The sequence below is a fragment of the Lissotriton helveticus genome, chromosome 4_1, assembly GCF_964261635.1.
Source record: "Lissotriton helveticus chromosome 4_1, aLisHel1.1, whole genome shotgun sequence".
In the NCBI taxonomy this organism is placed as follows: domain Eukaryota; kingdom Metazoa; phylum Chordata; class Amphibia; order Caudata; family Salamandridae; genus Lissotriton; species Lissotriton helveticus.
Window position 1 is genome coordinate 940814372 of NC_136063.1, and position 18739 is coordinate 940833110.

An 18739-nucleotide genomic window follows, 5' to 3' on the forward strand; every position below is an offset into this window, starting at 1 on the left:
GGGAATCAAGCAATGATTCCACGCAGTCTTTCACCCACAATCAGCAGGTTTGGTCGAGAGATACAATGCAACTCTGAAGCTGAAGCTAGCAAAGATAGTGGCATCCACATCTCTGAAATGGCCGGATGCTTTGCCTCTGGCATTGCTGTCCATTCGCTCAGTGCCACATTCTCGATCTGGCCTCACACCCTATGAAGTGGTGTTTGGAAGGCCGATGAATATTTGGGGAGTTCCAAAACCTCGTTTGATACATGATATGCCTTGTATAATGATGAACGATTATTTGGCACGATTAACAAATGATTTGCTTTCTATTCATCAACAGGTTCGAGAGGCGCTCCCTGATAACTCCACTGGTGAGGCTCACGATCTCCGCCCTGGGGACCACGTGATGGTCAAAGTATTTGAGCGATCCAGCAGTTTGGAACCGAGATGGTATGGCCCTGAGCAAGTGCTGCTGGCTACGCGAACTGCTGTGAGAGTCACCAACAAGAAGCGGTGGATACATTCAACGCACTGCCGACGTGTCTCTCCGGATCTGGTGAGCCCTGTGGTGCTATCCGACTACAGAAAGATTTTGGATACAGAAAAGAGCCCAGCTGTCACGCCTGATGAATTGGAGGGAGCCTTCCCGGACCACGTTGTTTCTGATAAAGTGAAGTACAATCTACGCCCCAGGAAATAAGATTCCTTTTGTGTTTTTGAAACTGGTTGGTAACCGCTCTGAGGTTTGTGAAACGGAAGCCGGGAATATCAAGGGGGGGGGATCAGTTCTGCCCAGTGTAGCGACACCCGTCTTGAATCCCGGAGAACAAATCAACGGCAGCCTCGGTTCAGAACCATCGTTTTTATTTTTCTCGCTTAGTGTTGTTTCTGAAGAGTATTGTTTTGTGAACTATGGCATCTCCTTCAACACGTAAGGGGAGAATTCTTGGTGCTGTTCTGTTTGTCCTGACCGTAGTGGTGATCGCAGTATTAGCTTGGACTATAGAACTGTTGTTTCCCGTACGAGAACATTTGCTGTCCACCACTCCAAGTCCATCTGAACATTTTCATTTTACTTTGCCTTTTCACGAAGAAAGACATAGGCAGACTTATTTGAATAACAGCTTTATTCAGATTTTGCATCATACTCATAACATGACCAACACGTCCAATTGTTGGGTATGTGGAATGTTGCCCGGACATCAGAAGAAGGGAGGAACACCACTCATTCCTCTCCCGTTTTCTCATAATGGTTCTTGTCATGCTTGGTACACTCTTCTTTTTACTCTGCGATGGCCAACGAAAGGTGGACTACTTTTTCGATTTAATAAAATATGCTATAATGACAAAGATGGCTATCCACACGCTGAAGGAACTAAGTTTGAATGGGAAGAGTATCGTCCGGACAATGTTTCTACACCTCGTGTATATACGAATCAAAGACTTATAAATGTGACGAGCTCGCATATGATAACAGTCATTGATACAAAAGCAGATTTGTGTATTAGAAATAAAGGTACAATCCCTGTAGGCCGCAGTGAATGTAATATTACACTTACCTTTGATATACCAACTGGAATTGCATTTGTAGCTTCACGTAACACATATTTCATTTGTGGAAATAAGGGATACCATCGTCTACCATTGGGATGGTTAGGAACATGTTATATAGCTTTTGTATTACCACCTGTATTTATTGCTCCTCCCATGTACCACAATGATTACGTTCTGTACCATGATTTCATACTGAACAGAGTTAAGAGAACAGTAGATCTTGATGAAATAGACCAGACTGATACCACTTTACAACAATATGTAGATTTCAATTTGGGGTTATTCTCATTCGTAGGAGCTGCACTGAATAGCAGGAAGATAAGGCGGCTTACACGTGTGGTGGAAGCTGTCGCTAATGAAACTGCCTCTGCTTTAGGGAATATTACTGAGGAATTGCAAATTACCAGAATTGTGGCGCTCCAGAATCGAATGGTTCTGGATGTGATACTAGCTGATAGGGGCGAAGCATGCCGCGTCATCGGAAGTAGTTGTTGCGTGTACGTGCCAGATAACTCACCCTCCGTATATGATTCGATTACAAAATTACATAAGATAGCTGCTGAGATCCACCCAGAAAATGGGACATGGACCTTTTCTGGTTGGTTCAGGACCCTGCTTAGTACTTGGGGTTGGAAATTATTAACGATTCTCTGTGTTTTTATTGGAGTACTATTTTTCCTTTGTCTATGTATTCAATGTGGCCCTACATTATGTTCTGTATGTATCACAGCCTGTATTCCGTCTAAACGAGCTATTGTAAAGCAAGAGAAACTGATCAATAATGAAGTATTGAAAATAATGGCTATTAATATTGAGGATGAACATTCTGACTACGTTCACTATGAGGTAGCTTTTGCTAAACGCTAAAAGGGCCGTCTGTCGTGTTTTGGCAGCTCCTGAGTTAGCGTTTAGCACAGCTACACGGTCTTTTCTGTTAACTTGACCAAAACGAACGGGGGCCATTTTGGATCCCTCTGACTTCCGTTTCCTATGAACACGCTGCCTCGTGGTCAGTGTGCCCTTTTGTCCTTCCTTGATACCCATGGTCCCTATTCAGCTCGACAACAGGCTATTTTTAGTACTGGTCAAACGCACATGCGCACTATGCATCAGCTGGTCACTCTTTAGGAATGTTAGCACTAACTGACCAGTGTTATTGAACTCCTCCCACATGCTGGCTGTGTTCCAAAAATGACCTTATATGTACCTAAAATGTGTAACTTGTAACCGCCTATCTTTTTATTGCTATTAAACTATATAAAAGAGGTCGCGCACCGATGTTCGGTGTGCTACTTCTTACATTGCCGAAGGGTGCTGTAGGAATGTATCACCACCCCATGGGGTCTTAATAAACTTGTCTTTTACCTTTTCCAGTGTCCGTGCCAACTTCTATACTAAGGTGTTCGAGAGTTTAGCAGAGTATGTAGGCCTGATTTGAACCCAACACCACAGGGGCAACGCCCGTCGGTACAACCTGAGACCCAATCCACCACCGAGTCAGAAGCTAAAAGACTATGCCTGCCTGCTGAGACCCTGAAGCCGTCATCAAGGGACACGCAAGTACCCAGGCATCTGTTTGAACTGTCTTGTAATACAGAACTGTTTTTTTGCTCATTGAAGAAAAAAGAATAATATAGTTGGATAGGGATGTAATAATGGCAACGGTCTAGTTGCCGCACGCAAGCACGCATCCCCACATCCCCCCAGGCGTGGCCTGCGGGCATGAATAAAAGGAGGGCGTGCGCTCGTGCACGTCACTTCCGACTGTTAGCTAAGTGTCGGACTGAGTCATTGCGCTGAGCGCTACCTGCCCCCGCGCTGCAGCGTCTAGCCAGCCTGCGGCCTAAAGTGCCTGTGAGACCCGCACACAACAAGTACCAGCACTTCTCACAAGCAATTAGGTACTCTGAATATTTCTACTAAAAGCACTGTTACCAGGGAGGTAAACAGCTACATGTTCCATTTAATATTAAATATGAACAAAAAAGTTTAAGACAACTATAAAGTGTTTGATAAGCTTCCACAGTGGCCTAGTCGACCACTTAGTTAGTCCATGTTAGAGCATTATCTCTGAGTGGTGTGCTGTGATTGGTGGAGACTTGCTTAGTTGGGTATTATGTTGGAAACCACGCCTCTTTCCAGCCACTGCTCAGGAAATCATTAACTTTGTTTTGCAGTTTTACCTAGTGCGCATTTGACCAGAAGGTTTTGAAACGCTTTATGTGAGCACTAGTTACATTATCCAAGGACGAATTCTTTCATTAACTGAGCTTAGGTCTTGTACTCGGGCCAGTAGTGAAGCTAATATCTAAAGACTCCCTTTCACAAGTGCACAGCATGTAAACGTCCCAAATCCTAGGAATGTTCAATTTACTCTGTGTGGTTATCGAAATTATTTACGTGGTACTTTTCTGCCATCTACTGGGCACTTTGGAGAACTGTGACAGAAACATGGGCTCTTCTTTAAACATGTTCTTCGAAATCAGGGTCAGTCAGGGAAAAAAGGTTAAGGCATTTTCCCTTGAAGCCAGTTTTTGGGCACAGTAGATTTATCTGATTTATCTATGGTTGGGTAAATCTGAAATCACCAGGCGGCGAATCCATTTACTGTAGTCGCACAACGTTGTGCCGCAATCAAACTCTTTTGCAACAAATTGTAATGTCTCATGTGGTACAAAAGATGAACAAGCGAGGAAGGTGAAACACCAGATTTCTTTTTTTTAAATATCGTTTATATCAAAGTCATAGTGCATGCAGCACATTTATTAAAAATTACATTGCTTTAAAGTAAACCTTCCATTTGTTATTTCAATATTCCCTCTCCTATTAGTCTGCGGGTCTCTCCTCTCTACCATCTATTTCTCCATACCCCTCCAACATCCTAGAAATTCTTAAACATTGTAACTCTTCTTTAAATGGATGTTGTTTTATGTAAAACATTGCTCGAAGTGAATTGGTTACAGTGCTACGGAAGAGTGGGTGGAGTTTTCAGAGTTACGCTACGCAGAATCCCACGGAGATGCTTAACAACTCGGTGGAATTCCACGGAGTTCTGCTCCACTCTACAATTAAGCTATGAAGTAGAGCCCTGCAATGCTATGCTTATGCATTCGAACGGCAGTGAAGGATGTTTGAAGAAAATACAAAACTTTTGAAGGCAGAAAACGCATTAAAGTGGAAAAAAAAGCAGACACGCTTTTTGCAGATATTTATTCTTCTAGATGTGGATTGCATTGTTAAGGAATTGAACCCTGCTCCAGTACCAGGGCCGGACTGGGAACAGCAAGCAGTCCTGGGTCTGGGAGGGGGGTGCAAGAAGCACTGCTGCAAAATCGTCTCCCTGTAAAAAAAAAAGTCCCCCCCCTTCCCCCCCTCCTCCCAGCCACAAAACCTTCCCCATCCATCCGTCCCACCGGTGAAATGCCCATGCCTGCTACGGCCAGTCCGGCCCTGTACAGTACCCTGGCATCCCCGAACTGTTAAAAATGTCATCACGTCTCGGGCCCATCTGTCGGCTTCATCATGCTTATCGGAGGGTTTTTATTTCCGCAGGTAGCCTGCACACATAGGGAAACCACCACAGATCCGCCTAACTGCACTTTAGAAAACATACAGAATGGAAGAGACACTGAGTAATCTCGATACATTATTCAACTGCCACCATTTTAAAGCTCCATAAGATATGTAACTAAAATTAATTCATTTGGAGGTGGTAGCAAAGGAATGCTTGATAAAGTGTAATGCTCCCATCAATCTGTGTGTACTTCTCCTCGAAGTAATTTTCAGGACCTCAACAGCTCCTTCTACACTCTGAATGTGCTTAAATTAGACGTATGCAAGATTTGAGTTGTAGAGGGTCAACCCCCAGTTCGAAGAAGCTAAACCCACTTCCCTCATCCGTCCCCACAAAACAGCAGGGTGGAGGGGGTTGGGGCCTGAGAGCAATTTGCGCAATTTGCAGTAGAGAGGCACCAAGACATACTCACTGTTCTTTCAGAGACACCGAGAGACAGCAAGGGCCTAGGCTAGCCTGCGAAAGTAGGAGCTGGCGGCCTGAGCCATGCACTGAAGTGACATGGCTACACAGTCAGGGTGGCTCTAGGCAGAGGATGGCGCTAAAGTAGCCACAGTGAAGATGATTGTGCTGAAGATCAATGTCGTCTAGTTTGCCTGTCCAGTTAACAACTCGCAAGCACACGCAGAGTCATTCTGCAGCCGAAGGAGTATTGACACGGAGGACAGGGAGGTAAGTGAGAGGAACATGTTTAACTGAGTGCTTCGTATTCATTCTGAGGACATACAGAGTCAATTTGTAGCCATGTTTCTGTAAGATATTCCAGTGCATCCCTGTTAACTTTTCTGCTTTCAAAGAGGACGTCCTTCAGTGAAGCCCAAGAGGAGAGGCATTTCTGGGAGATGTACTGCTGTACGAGTCGGAATTAGAGTTTTTGGACAACCTTCACACCCCCAGCGGAGCACAGAGTTGGCAAAACTCTGCAAACTTCGCTACCCTTAATTGAACGGATCTGAGCTAATATGGTCTTATAGCCTGCTGCTGAGGGCTATACTGGTTACTAAATACCTTGGGGCAGATTTATGTCGGACTTGCCCCACGTTTACGCCTCCGTTGCGTGACGCAACGGCGCAGTAACGTGGTGCATCCCTGCGACCTATTTACAACGTGACGCATCTAGGCAGATACATCACGTTGTAAAGCCCTGCGCCACATGAAACCTGCGTCAGGTTTCATGTGGGCGTTCTGTCGCAGGGTGGGCGTTCCCTCGTAAGAAAGCCCCGTAAAACTGACGCAGTGAAATCTACAAGATTTCACTGAGTCAGTTTTACGATGCTGCTGCGTCAAATCCTTACGCCTGCTTGAAGCAGGCGTAAGGAGTGACGCACCACGTTATGTATGGGTGGCCTCTGTACATTGCAGGAGTTGCGTCGCACTTGCGACGCTACTCCAGCAATGCGCCGCCCATACACCACAAGATGCATCACACATCTGCCCTTCCTTGCACCATGGTGCGCCGCATTGTAAATGCGGCGCATCTGTGGTGCCGCAAGGAGGAAATTGCGTGACGCATCAGTTCTGGCGCATCCCTGCTGATTTGCAGAGATGCGCCAGAACTCATAAATATGCCCCCTTGCACCCCAGTTGACAGAGAGGGCCTTTAACTACCAGTATAGCCCTAGGTAGAAGGGCTACAAGGCTTCTAGAACACTACACCACTGAGGTTAGAATGCTCTAAAATAAATAAGTAGAAATTGAAAGACACGCATTGGAATTTTGCAGCAGAATGCTTATACCAGCCACTATTAGTTCTGAGCCTCTTCATTGTTTTCAAAGGAGCTTCCATCATTCGAATGTTTCAATGAAGATTATGGAACATATTGAGTTTTGTTGACACATATTTGATTTAAGCACCTATAATGCATCTACAAATCAATATTCCATGGATATGCGGAATATTCAGATAATGATTACAGGATTTTCACTAGTATGTAATATGTTCCTTTATTGTAAAATTGAGTTGGAAAAGCGGTAGTGTCGGTGGAGGGAGGCACACATCACCCACAAAAATGTAGTGTGTGACAATTAAATATTCTTCATGGACATTTTCCAAGGGAAACACTTGCAAAAGTACTCCAGAGATGGGTGAAATGACTATGATTACAGGGCCGGAATGGGAAGCAGGGCCGGACTGGCTGTAGCGGGCACTGGGCGTTTTCCTGGTGGGTTGGATGGGTGGAGGCTGGTTTTGGACCCATGGGGTCAGTTGTGTTACTGGTGGCTGGTTTTGCAGCAGTGCTGCAATATCAGCCCCTTGTATCTAAAGCAGAAGCGGTACAGCAGGAGCGGTGCTACTCACTAGCACTCCTACCCCACGACCTGGGCCGGTCGAGCATTTTGCCAGGGCCGTTTGCTGTTTCTAGTCTGGCCGTGATGAGAAGTTAAGCCTGTCCAAAGCTCTTAAGTTGTAGAGGATTGGGTTTCATTACAGGGAACATATATCTCCTGTGCAGAAAAAAAATGAATACATTAAGGGCCCCATTTATGAAAAGTGATGCATCGCTGAGTAAAAACAGCGATGCGTCACTTTTCATTGTGCTTTCCTTGCGACATGCTGGATGCATCATATTTACAGTATGACGCATCATGTTGCAAGGAATTACAGATACGTCGGTATTTCTAACGTATCTGGAGGCGCAAAAATGGCGCATTGCTGGAGTGTGTTACGAAAGTGACGCAACTCCATCAATGGGTCATTTCAAATGGGCAAGTCCCATTTCAAATGTGCCTGCATCAGTATTATTCCTGCTGTGAGGTAGGCATAAGATATTGACGCATTTGTGTCCTAGAAGTGACACAGTGAAATCTCATAGATTTCACTGCATCACTTCTACGAGGCTTACTTGAGTCAGAATGCCACCCTGCATACATTAAACCTGGCACAGTTATAATGTGGGGAAGGGGTTTACAAAGTGACGCATCTACCTAGATGCGTCATTTTGTAAATATGATGCAACATCGTGCCTCTTTTATCCTGCTGGTGCATTATAAACGCACCGGCAGCGCAAAAGTGACGCAGGGGCTCATAAATAAGCCCCTAAATGTTTAAATGAACATTTCTGTCAACATAGTTAAACAAATTGTCTATCTACTACTTAAGGGCCTTATTTATGAGAAGTGACGCATTGCTGCAGGAAAACAGTGATGCGTCACTTCTCAGTGCACTCCCCTTGCAACATGATGAATTTGTCATATTTACTGTATGATGCATCATGTTGCAAGGAGCTACAGATACATCAATATTTCTGGCATATCTGTAGGCGCAAAAGTGACGCATTGCTGGGGGGTGTCTGAAAACAGACATAACTCCAGCAATGTGTCCTTTCATATGAGGCAAGCCTCAGGTGAAAGGGCCTGCACTAGTCTTACACCTACTGTGAGACAGCCGTAAGATATTGCCACAGTAGCGTCCTAGAACTTGCACAGTGAAAGCTGATAGATTTCACTGAGCCACTTCTACGAGGCTTTTTGCTGTAGTACGCCCATCCTGCATACATTATACCTGAGGAAGGTATATTGTAGCGCAGGGCTTTACAAACTGATGCATCCGCTTAGATGCATCACTTTGTAAATAGGGCGCAACGTGGCACATTTTTTACGAGGCCGGTGCGTCACAAAAAGTGACACAACTGTGGCGTGAAAGTGACGTAGGGACTCATAATTGTCCCTAACTATTTAAGAGTATAAAAAGAAGGGAACTCCTCAAAGCCCATGACAGTTATAGATTTCCAGGAGCATTGCCTATGTGTTGGAAATGGCTCTTTGTGCAGGGTTATCCCCAAACGTTTTGCTTCTTCCTCCTATTTGTCGTGACTTGCTGTTGTTGGTTTTAGGACTCTGGGTACTTTACCACTGCTAATCAGTGCTAAAGAGCATATGCTCTCTGTGTATATTGTTTTTAGGATTGATAATCCATGATTCACATATTTGATATACTGGTAAGTCCCTAGTAAAGTGCACTGAGTGTGCCCAGGGCCTGTAATGCTACTAGTGGACCTGCAGCACTGATTCCGCCACCCACATGAGTAGCCCTATAAATGTATCTCAGACCTGCCACTGCAGTGTCTGTGCATGCATTTTTAAACTGCCATGTTGACCTGGCAAGCGCACCCACTTGCTAGGCCCACACCTTCCCTTTTCTTACATGTAAGGCACCCCTCAGGTAGGCCCAATGTACTTCCATGGGCAGGGTGAGGTATGCAAAATGTAAGACATGTACTGGTGTGTGTGACATGTCCTGATTGTGAAATACTGTCAATTTCGTTTTTCACTACTGAAAGGCTATCTGTCCCATAGGCTAACATGGGAGTTACTTTGTAACATCTTACAAGTATAACTTTCCCTTGGGACAAGATGAAGAAATTGAGTTTCAGGCTCTCTGAACTCAGAATTTAATAACACATATTTTTAGGGAGATGGTTTTTAAATTGTGTGCTCGAAAATGCCACTTTTAGAAAGTATTTTGCACAAAAAGGGGGGTCAGGCTCATTTGGACAGGATCCAGGTAGGGCCTATATATGAATATAACAAGGGAAAAACCTGGTATCCTAATCTTTTATGAATTATTTACAACAACCGCACTATATTCTTTTAGTGATTGGCTTATTTATTCACCCTCTTTTTTCAATTCTTATATGTATGTTTGAGAGGACTTTATGTCCTTTTCTTGGAACATATAAACCATAACATATACATAATCACATACATAAATATTTACACCACATTTGACACAATATACAATACCAATATTTTTAGACAAACATCAATTTGACGCAATTTCACATAAACATGAATGATGCATTAACCAATGTGCCATATACACTCCACTATGACACTACAAGGTTTCATTTAATAATCCAATAATAGTTAAGACCCAATTATTTTACTGAATCAATTACATTTCCTTTTCTTTCCACTTCAACTAACTAAATAGCGATTGCTGATGCGTTTCGAGCCTCACGGATTCTCATTGGGCTCTCATCAGGGCTTCTTATTCTCAACACATTGGTACAATCTACAATACAAACGAAAACAATCTGTCACTTATCAGTCACATACCCTCTATTTCTCTTTTTTTACATCTTTTTGCCCATTTCTAATCATACCTGCCAATGTTCTTTACATCTTTTTCAATAGCCATACGTCTTTTGCTCTTTAATGAATGGACTGATGTTCTCTCTCCTACATGAAAAATAAAGTTCATTTTGAAAAACAAAACCAGAGTAAATGTTCCTTTTGCACCTTTTTAGAAAGTAGGCATTTTCTCATTTAACCATTCTGTGTGCCTCTGAAGGTTTGTGTATTGACTGTCTGGTTTTGGAGTGGCTGGGGATGTGCATTCACTGTAGACAGCCACAAAATGGGTAGAGGTGCGTCCTGCCTTTCCAGGGTGACTCAGAGCTGAGCTGAAAAGACCTTGGCTGCATTTAGAGTGGTGAGAGGAGTTTTATTTACAGCTGAATCAGCAGTGTCTCCTCTGTACAATGCTGTCTAAATCTCCAGCACATCATCAGCATAACAGTCTTAGCAGATAGGTCTCTGCGCTTTGTTTTTCCCTTGCTAAATGTAGCACACCAAATTGAATACTGTGCCAAGTTGAGTAAAAATGAGTAAATCTTGGGCGAGTTTCCTTGTAACACGCTTAAATCACTTGCCTCTTCCTACATAAGATTTGCTTCTCACTTTCCACAAATTTTACCAGGGGGTATTGCTGGATTAGGGCTCATCCCAACAGGAAAGACTTGTGGAAGAACCAAGTAGGTTAATATGTTCCAAAGTGCCACATGTAATATCTCCCTTAGAGATGCAAAGCCTATCTGAAATAATAAATAGCCAGAGTTCATTGTTAAACAACAAAACATTTGTACTTTTTGTACTTGTGCAATGGACACATATCACTGTGAATTTGTTGGCCTAAACACCATATTCTCTTCACAGTACATGTTTTGAGAATTTAACACAATTGCCCTTATTGGTATTTGCTTCAAATAGGAGTTTGCATTTGATGCAAAATCTAGTCTGGCTATCTTATTAGATTGCTTTTGCTAAACGTATGGGTGTTTTGTATTGATCTGCCATGGTAATTCCTTTTTGATAACAGGTGGCACAAAGTAGTACAAATCAGTGATTTCTAAAGGTAACTTGCACTTTTGAGTGAGTTGACACACTGTTGAGTGAGTTTACTACTTTTTGATATTCACGAACTCCAAGTGTAAGTTACTACAAAAGAAAAAAAACTGCATTAAATACAGCATTACACATGGTCAACCACTAGCACTGCAACATCCCCCCACAGAAAATAATGCAGGTAGGCGTTTAAAATAAACCTCCACAGCAAATAATGTTAAATTAAATTCAATTATTCGAAATAATTAAGAATATAAATCAATAAAAATTAATGTTAAAAAATACATGAAAACAGTACATATATATCAGTCAATTATAAAATATTTCAATAACCTGTTTGAATTAAAGAATGAATGGAACAATACATTTTATTGAAACATAATTAAATGAATTTTAATACATTCTATACATCACTCGTTATTATTATTAATGCACATTAAAAAAATCTTTGGGTAGGGATTTACAGATATATATTTCCAATAATTAAAGTTTTAAATGATTTGATAGTGCTGTGGCATTTCCTATTCTATTCTACATTTATAGTACATATATTAAAATAGTTTACATTAATATGTGACACAGAAAATATTTTAATATTTATTTTTGAGGTAAATACATTTTTAAAACATTTTCCCTATACATGCCACAGAGAAACTCCACAGTCAAGACAGGCATCTCCACTTGATAAAATATAGGGAACACTAAAAAATGTTGTTTACTCAAAAATACATCTTAAAAATATTTGTATGATACATTTTAATGAAAATTCATTTTATATATTTGATTAAGTGTAGAACAAAATAACATAAGCTAATATTAAGTTAAATTTGTATTAAGACCTTAATGAATGGAAATATATTAATTTAAATTACATTTATTTTTGTACAGTTAGATTTAAGAAATGAATTCCCACCTCAAGAAACGAAAATATCCTTTTTAATTTGCATTAATAATTATTAAAAGTGATTAATCAAATTAAATTAAATTAATCTTATTAAAAAAATATTATTTAGTGGCTTATTACGATGTCTGGCGGACTTATGTCCACCCGACCCCATCTCGGAACAGGGACTGACTGACCTCTGGTCAGTGGTCAAGACCTACTGATTAGGATGGGACCGAACACTGTTCGGTCCCATTCCGACATTTACCTATGGGAGCATGGATTACAGCTGTAATCCGGCTGTAGTACATGCTCCCATAGGAAAATGGGAGGTGGTATTAATCCCTGCACCCTTTGGTAGGCATCTCAAGGTGCCTGCCGAGGAGGACGCAGAGGCAAGGGGGCCCTGCTAGGGGCCCCCATACTCACTCTCCTGCATAAGACTCGATATTGTTATCCCAAGGGCAGAGAGGCAGCCCTTTGGCATTATGGGGCCCACCTCTGACTGGCCATCCTGCTCCTAGAGCCTGTCGGTAGCCAGCTGGAATGGTTTAATTTCCGACTGTCAACATTGTAATGTGGCGGTCGGAAATTAAACAGAGATGCGGCTCAGAAAGGCTCCCACCGACGGTAGGAGCCTTTCCGGGCCACATCGTAATCAGCCCCTTAGTGTGATTGCAATAGTATTAGTTAATACAAAAGTGTAGGTTACTACAAAAGTGCAGTTGTGAATACTGAAAAGTAGTAAACTTACTCAAAAATGCTGTTTGTGAATATGGCCAAAAAGAATTTTTTTCACTTTGAAAAGTTCACCTTACCTAGGACAAACAACTTTTGTGCTGTTTAATATGTAACTTGCCACTTTCGATTGTATTGCATCATGTTAGCGCTGGTAGAACCTAGTTTGATGTTACACATATGTACATAATCCAAATACACAGTAAATTGGCATAATTCACATGGAGCTCTCAACCGGTGGAAATTAGAACATCGGAGTCCCTAATGATCTTTGAGAAAAAACTGCAACCTATTCTGTTCAAGCTGCGTCTAATCTCTGTCACAATTAGTGTATGATTACCTTGAAATTGAGGAAATATTTGAATTTTCATTAGAATGATTAAGTGGGCATTTCTATTATAATTATTAATTGAAGGAACTGACAATTAATAAGGATTCGATTTTTTATAATATTCAAACCAATTGACAATTGGATAAATGCAGCAACAAACATGGATGCGATACTCATACAACACCAGGGATTAGAATCATTACACATGAAGGTGCACACATTGTTGTCATTTGCATCTGTAAATGGCACTTTGGCAGTACATTGCATCTCAGGGCGGTCCCTCGTTTCGGTCACAACCACATTTTGCCCACTGTGTACAAAACATCTAACCTAAAACTATCTTTCACCACCGATATATCTTCAATCGCTTGACAATCAGCAGTGTACATATTTGTTCTTACAGGTTCTTGACTCAGGAACAGCTAATAATAGTAGGACGTGTTGCAGTTGTACCCCTACAAACACCAATATTGGTGGTTCCAGTGGATCATAGCAGGGAATGCAACAGGACTAGAACTAAAAAATGACAACTATTGGTACAAGTCAAGTTTAAGTAGGGCATATCAGGGAAAGGAGTGCAAACGTTATATAGTTCACAGGATTACAGTCAACGAGTGAAATATGTGAAGTGTACATGGATCCAAAAAAATGGGAGTGATGTAAATAACTATGAGGCAGATTCACAAGCCCCTGTCGCCACAGGAATATCACTTTCTATGACATTCCTGTGGCGATAAATTCTTCACCTTATTTACAAGGCAGCGTTAAGCGACTTAACGTGGCTTAATGCAGCCTTGCAAATAAGGCCCCTTTTCACACTAAACTTAGCGTGAAAGTGGCGTGCAATGGGCGTTGCAGTGGGCTCCCCGCCGCAACACCAATTGATTTTGATGCTGTCCCCTATTTACAAGGGTCGCATAACTAGGAGGCAGCACCTACATCAAGAACATGGAAAATGTGGTCTTTTCATGGCAAAAAGAGTAGAAATGCTTAATTTCTCCTTGTTTTTGTTGTTTCAATGTGTGCTGCAGTATGCAGCACACATAGAAACAGAAACTCACCACAAATGATTGTTTATATGCAGGAAAGTGTCCCTCCCTGCACAAAAAACAATCATGTAAAAAATTATGATTTGCAACTTCTATGTGTGCTACACAATGCAGCAAACACAGAAGTTACAATTCACCATTCTGAATTGTTTATGTGCAGGAATAGACACCTTCCTGCGCATAAACAATCATTCCCCCAATGCACCTGCACTGGTGCTAGGTAATTAGATTAAATGCCAGCGCTAGGGGAATTGCAGGAGTAAGCTGCCTTCTTGTGAACACTAAAGCAAGAAACAATTCCCAACAGGTATCAATAGAAGTCAGTTAAGCGATGTATGCAATCAGCATTACATGAAACAGGAAAACAAGGAGTCTCAAAGAAGTTTTGTAGAAGCTTATTATTCACCAATTATAAAGGGTCTTTCACATGGCAATACAGTTAAACAGCACTGTGCAGAGCAAATCATGTGACAACCAGAGGGCACTTGGTGAGTAGTGATATATACAATAAGTGAAAGTGCAAGTGCTAAGGTGAACAGCGTGAACGACGCATAGAGACAAAATATATATACAGTGATGGCTCCACAAGGTCAAGTTGCAGTCACTTTAGAGCATGATTCAATAAATTTTCAGGAGCACAAAACGTAAAATGCGCCAACAAATAACGCTGTGGTGTCGACGGCGTTTCGATCCCCGTAAGTCGGGATCGTCATCAGGACAAGGTTGTCGATGAGGGCAGTGTTGGACACGCACACAACGGTTGCGTGAGGAATCTAGAGTCCGGGCTGGGTCATCGGAGGAGGCGGCTGATCGTGGGTTAGTTTGATCAGCAGGGAAGCGCCTGATGAAAGCAGGGCTGAGGAGGGCGATTAGGGCTCTATTGGATCGGCAAACTCGCACTGAATGCAGGAGCTACTCCTGTTGTTCTTACACACTTCTTGTGAACACAGCGCATTCCTGTGTTTTCAGAATGGCGGGGCGTGGCGTTAGCAATGTTTGCTTCACGCCACTTTTTGCCATTCCCTTGTGAATATGCACCTATGCTTGGAAGTGTGTTTTACAAGGCAATCAGGGTTATAGGCAGTTTAGGGGCATGGAAACTGCTGTGCTACAACGTCATTTTTAGAAAAAATTACATGGTGATGTCATCAATCCTCCTCAAGTAAACAGATTGTTTGAACCTCAATGTTGGGCGATGCCTAGCAGCACAAAGGTGACTCGGTGTCTTATACAACATTTATACTCAAGGCAAACCCTCCAGCCACCCAAGGGTAAGCCGTGAGGCGCCGCGGCCAGGGCGACTGACTCCGGAAGCTGGGGATCACGGTTCGATCCCCGGCACCGGCGGCAGGTTAGCCCAGCACCATGTGACTCTGGGCAATAGCTTGCTTAATCTTCCCGATGGCCTCCAGCGCCTAGAGACCCTAACGGGTGATTGTGCGCTTTATAAATGTGGATATTTATTTATTTTATTTATGTGCAATTCTGAAGCCATTACTCATTGTACACAGAGGTAACCTGGGGAGGGAAGGCGAAGCCGGACCCAATGGGGGCCCGGGTCAAACACCGTCCGGAGGTGGGAAGACCTCCCCTGCCCACATTTGCATCACGGCTAGTGAAGGGGTGACCAGGATTGGTCCCCCCAAGCACGCCCCCCCCCAATCAGGGAGCAAGCAAGCTAGGGCGAGGGGGGGATAAAGAGGGCCAGCAGGCCAAAAAGAATCACAATCACCCCCTTCACAAAGGAAAGAGAAGAATCCCACTCACCCACACCAAAAGAAAGCAGGCGTCGCAGTCACAAGGGGAGAGGTGAAGCAGAACAAACACAAGAAAGGTAGTAAAAAGAGAGAACTTACTAAAAGGTACATGGAAGGCTCTCACAGTGTCCTTGGGATGTCTCATGGCAGGGGCACTGAGGGAGCCAAGGGACGGCATGCTGCCATAGAAAGAGTAGATGTGATGCTCCCACAGGACCCTTGGGATGACTCATGGCAGGGGTACTAAGGGAGAAAGATGCAGGGACTCAGCCTCAGGAAAGATAGAGTAGATGCTCAAGTAAGGTCCTTGAGATGCTGCACGACAGGGGCCTCTGGGAGCAGGCAGGGCCCACGGAAGAGTACAGGGTGAGCGGGATGGCACTTGCAGCCTGGCAGGTCCAGATGGACACCCTCCAAGTTGGTAGCAAGTTGAAGCCTAGACCCGTGAATCATAGGCCCAGACAGGGGGGTCCCTACCCTCCCGGGAGAATGAATTAGACTGGGTCCATGCTGCGAACAGAACAAGGGGAAAGACCCAGTAAATGTAAATGTGTAGCATGGACATTAAATGAACGGTTGATATGACCATGAACGTTGCAAAATGCATAAACATGTGATGTTGAATAAACTGCGTCCCTTTAAGGCCCCAAGAGCACATTGTCAATGGTGATTTAAGGTTTAACATGAACAGTTTTTTTGGAAGCGGGCAGTAAAGGGGGGTGGCGACTCACCACCGGGAGGGGGTTGAACTTTACGCAATTGTCTGCTCGCTCCTTGTTAGCACCATGTTTCATTTAGGATTTCATGAAAAGCCAGGTGAAGGTATTTTAGTTGCTCTGACGTTGTGTGAAAGTTTATGGTTGATTGTGCTATTTGGGTGTAGTTATGCCCTGTTCGCATAAGTACTGATGGTATGTTACATACATAATATAAGGGCTGATGGTCTATACTGCAAAGAGGCTCTGATGCAGTACTTGAGTTAGCTTGCAGCACAAAAAAGATTGGTATGTGGAAGTTGATATGATCTGTGTTTTGCACAGTTTTCTACCACTTTGCAATAGCACCTGCTGCGTGAGCACCTGCACAAACATTCGGGCACTATTACAATTTTGTTGGTCTTCATCTGGGACCACCACTTCCACGGTCCCAGGAAGATCGCCAAGGCTGTGGTGAGCCCGCATTCCAAATGCCAGACTATGAGTCTAATACTGGGAGGGCGGGTGGTGCTGCAGCGGTATACAAGGTGCAAATGAAAGCCTGCACTCCATACTACTGCAGAAAAAAAGTGATGAATGCTTGCCTTGCATGATGTGGCATGCACCATGTCATGCATGCCACACAGTGCATGAGTAACCATGCACTTATGGGGGGCATATCATGTGCCCCCTTCAACCACCCCCATGGGCAGTTTCCCTTGTGGGCCCAGCTGGGGGCTACCTCCTTGCCCTTACGCTAGCTTTTTCATGGCGGGATCACTCCCATGAAAAGGCTTGAGGAAGGTCAAGATGTGATACGGACGGTAGTGCCAGGATCTGCAGCACGTCTATTCTTCCCCACTTCACACACCACAAGCACAGCGGGTTCCAGGATCCAGGTGGTGCTGGCGGTGTCATAGCGGTCTTCTGGTGGTCCGACCCCAGCAATTGTAATTCGGGGGCAAACCATGCTGGTCAGGCCACCACCGCGAGTATGGTTTTCCTAGGACAGCTGTGTTTGTAATAAGACCTTAGTAACTGTTTGTCAACTTGGTAGTGGCTCGAAGGAAATAATGTAGTATAAGACATGATGGTGTATACTTACCAGGCTCTTTGTTACAGGCTGACTGTATCGACTTTCCCAGTAGCACTGCTGCAAAAGAACATCCAGTGATAGGGTTTGAAGATGGCAACATGAGTTGAAATGCTGCAGCAGTAATACAAAGCAGGCTTACGTATAGATGCAATACACTTTGTTTTCAATTGTGCATTGATAGCAGTTTACGGGAAATTATACAGTGTGCAAAAATAGATGAAGAGGGGGCATGATAGAAAGTGCAGACAATTTGTGAATGTGATGAGGTGGCATGCTTTTTTTTTACTTACAGTGATAAACTGTGTGAGTGACACCATGACACCAGCAACTTCATAGCTGTGTCTCCAAGATCAGTCTTGTTGACTGTACTGATTGCAACATCACCACAACTTGGATGATGTTTGAGCATTAGTGGATAATTGTGGTGCTAATGGCCCTGCCAATTTTAGAATTGCAGTGCCTGAGTTGTGAATTATAACATGGAAAATAGATTTTTCTCAATCTGTCTTTAGACATGCGTGATCCATGTCGGTCAGTGTAAGACAAGATCTAGGTCCACCACCTCCACTGTCAGGCATAGAATCTACCACCTGTGTCCTGGTCAAATGCTCCTTCACACATCTCTTCTTGTCCCCCCCATTTTGTTTTTAATGTCCTTCACAGTGCAGCTGTCCATTCCCATGGTACTACTGGGTGATAATCACCATAGTGTTAACCACTTAGGTGGTCACAATAGCTGTCTCATCCTCCCAAGTGAAATGTATTCACATGCACTGGTTCCATCATCTAGATGTGGCTCTATAACCATTTGCATTTGAAGTGGAAGAGCGGAAGGGTTTGCCAAAACCAGCTATTTATGTGTTTGGGTATTTTATTCTCTACAGTACCACAGGCACGCAATGGGCATCAGCATAAAAAACAAAGTATAAAGTGACGTTATAGTTAGGTAAA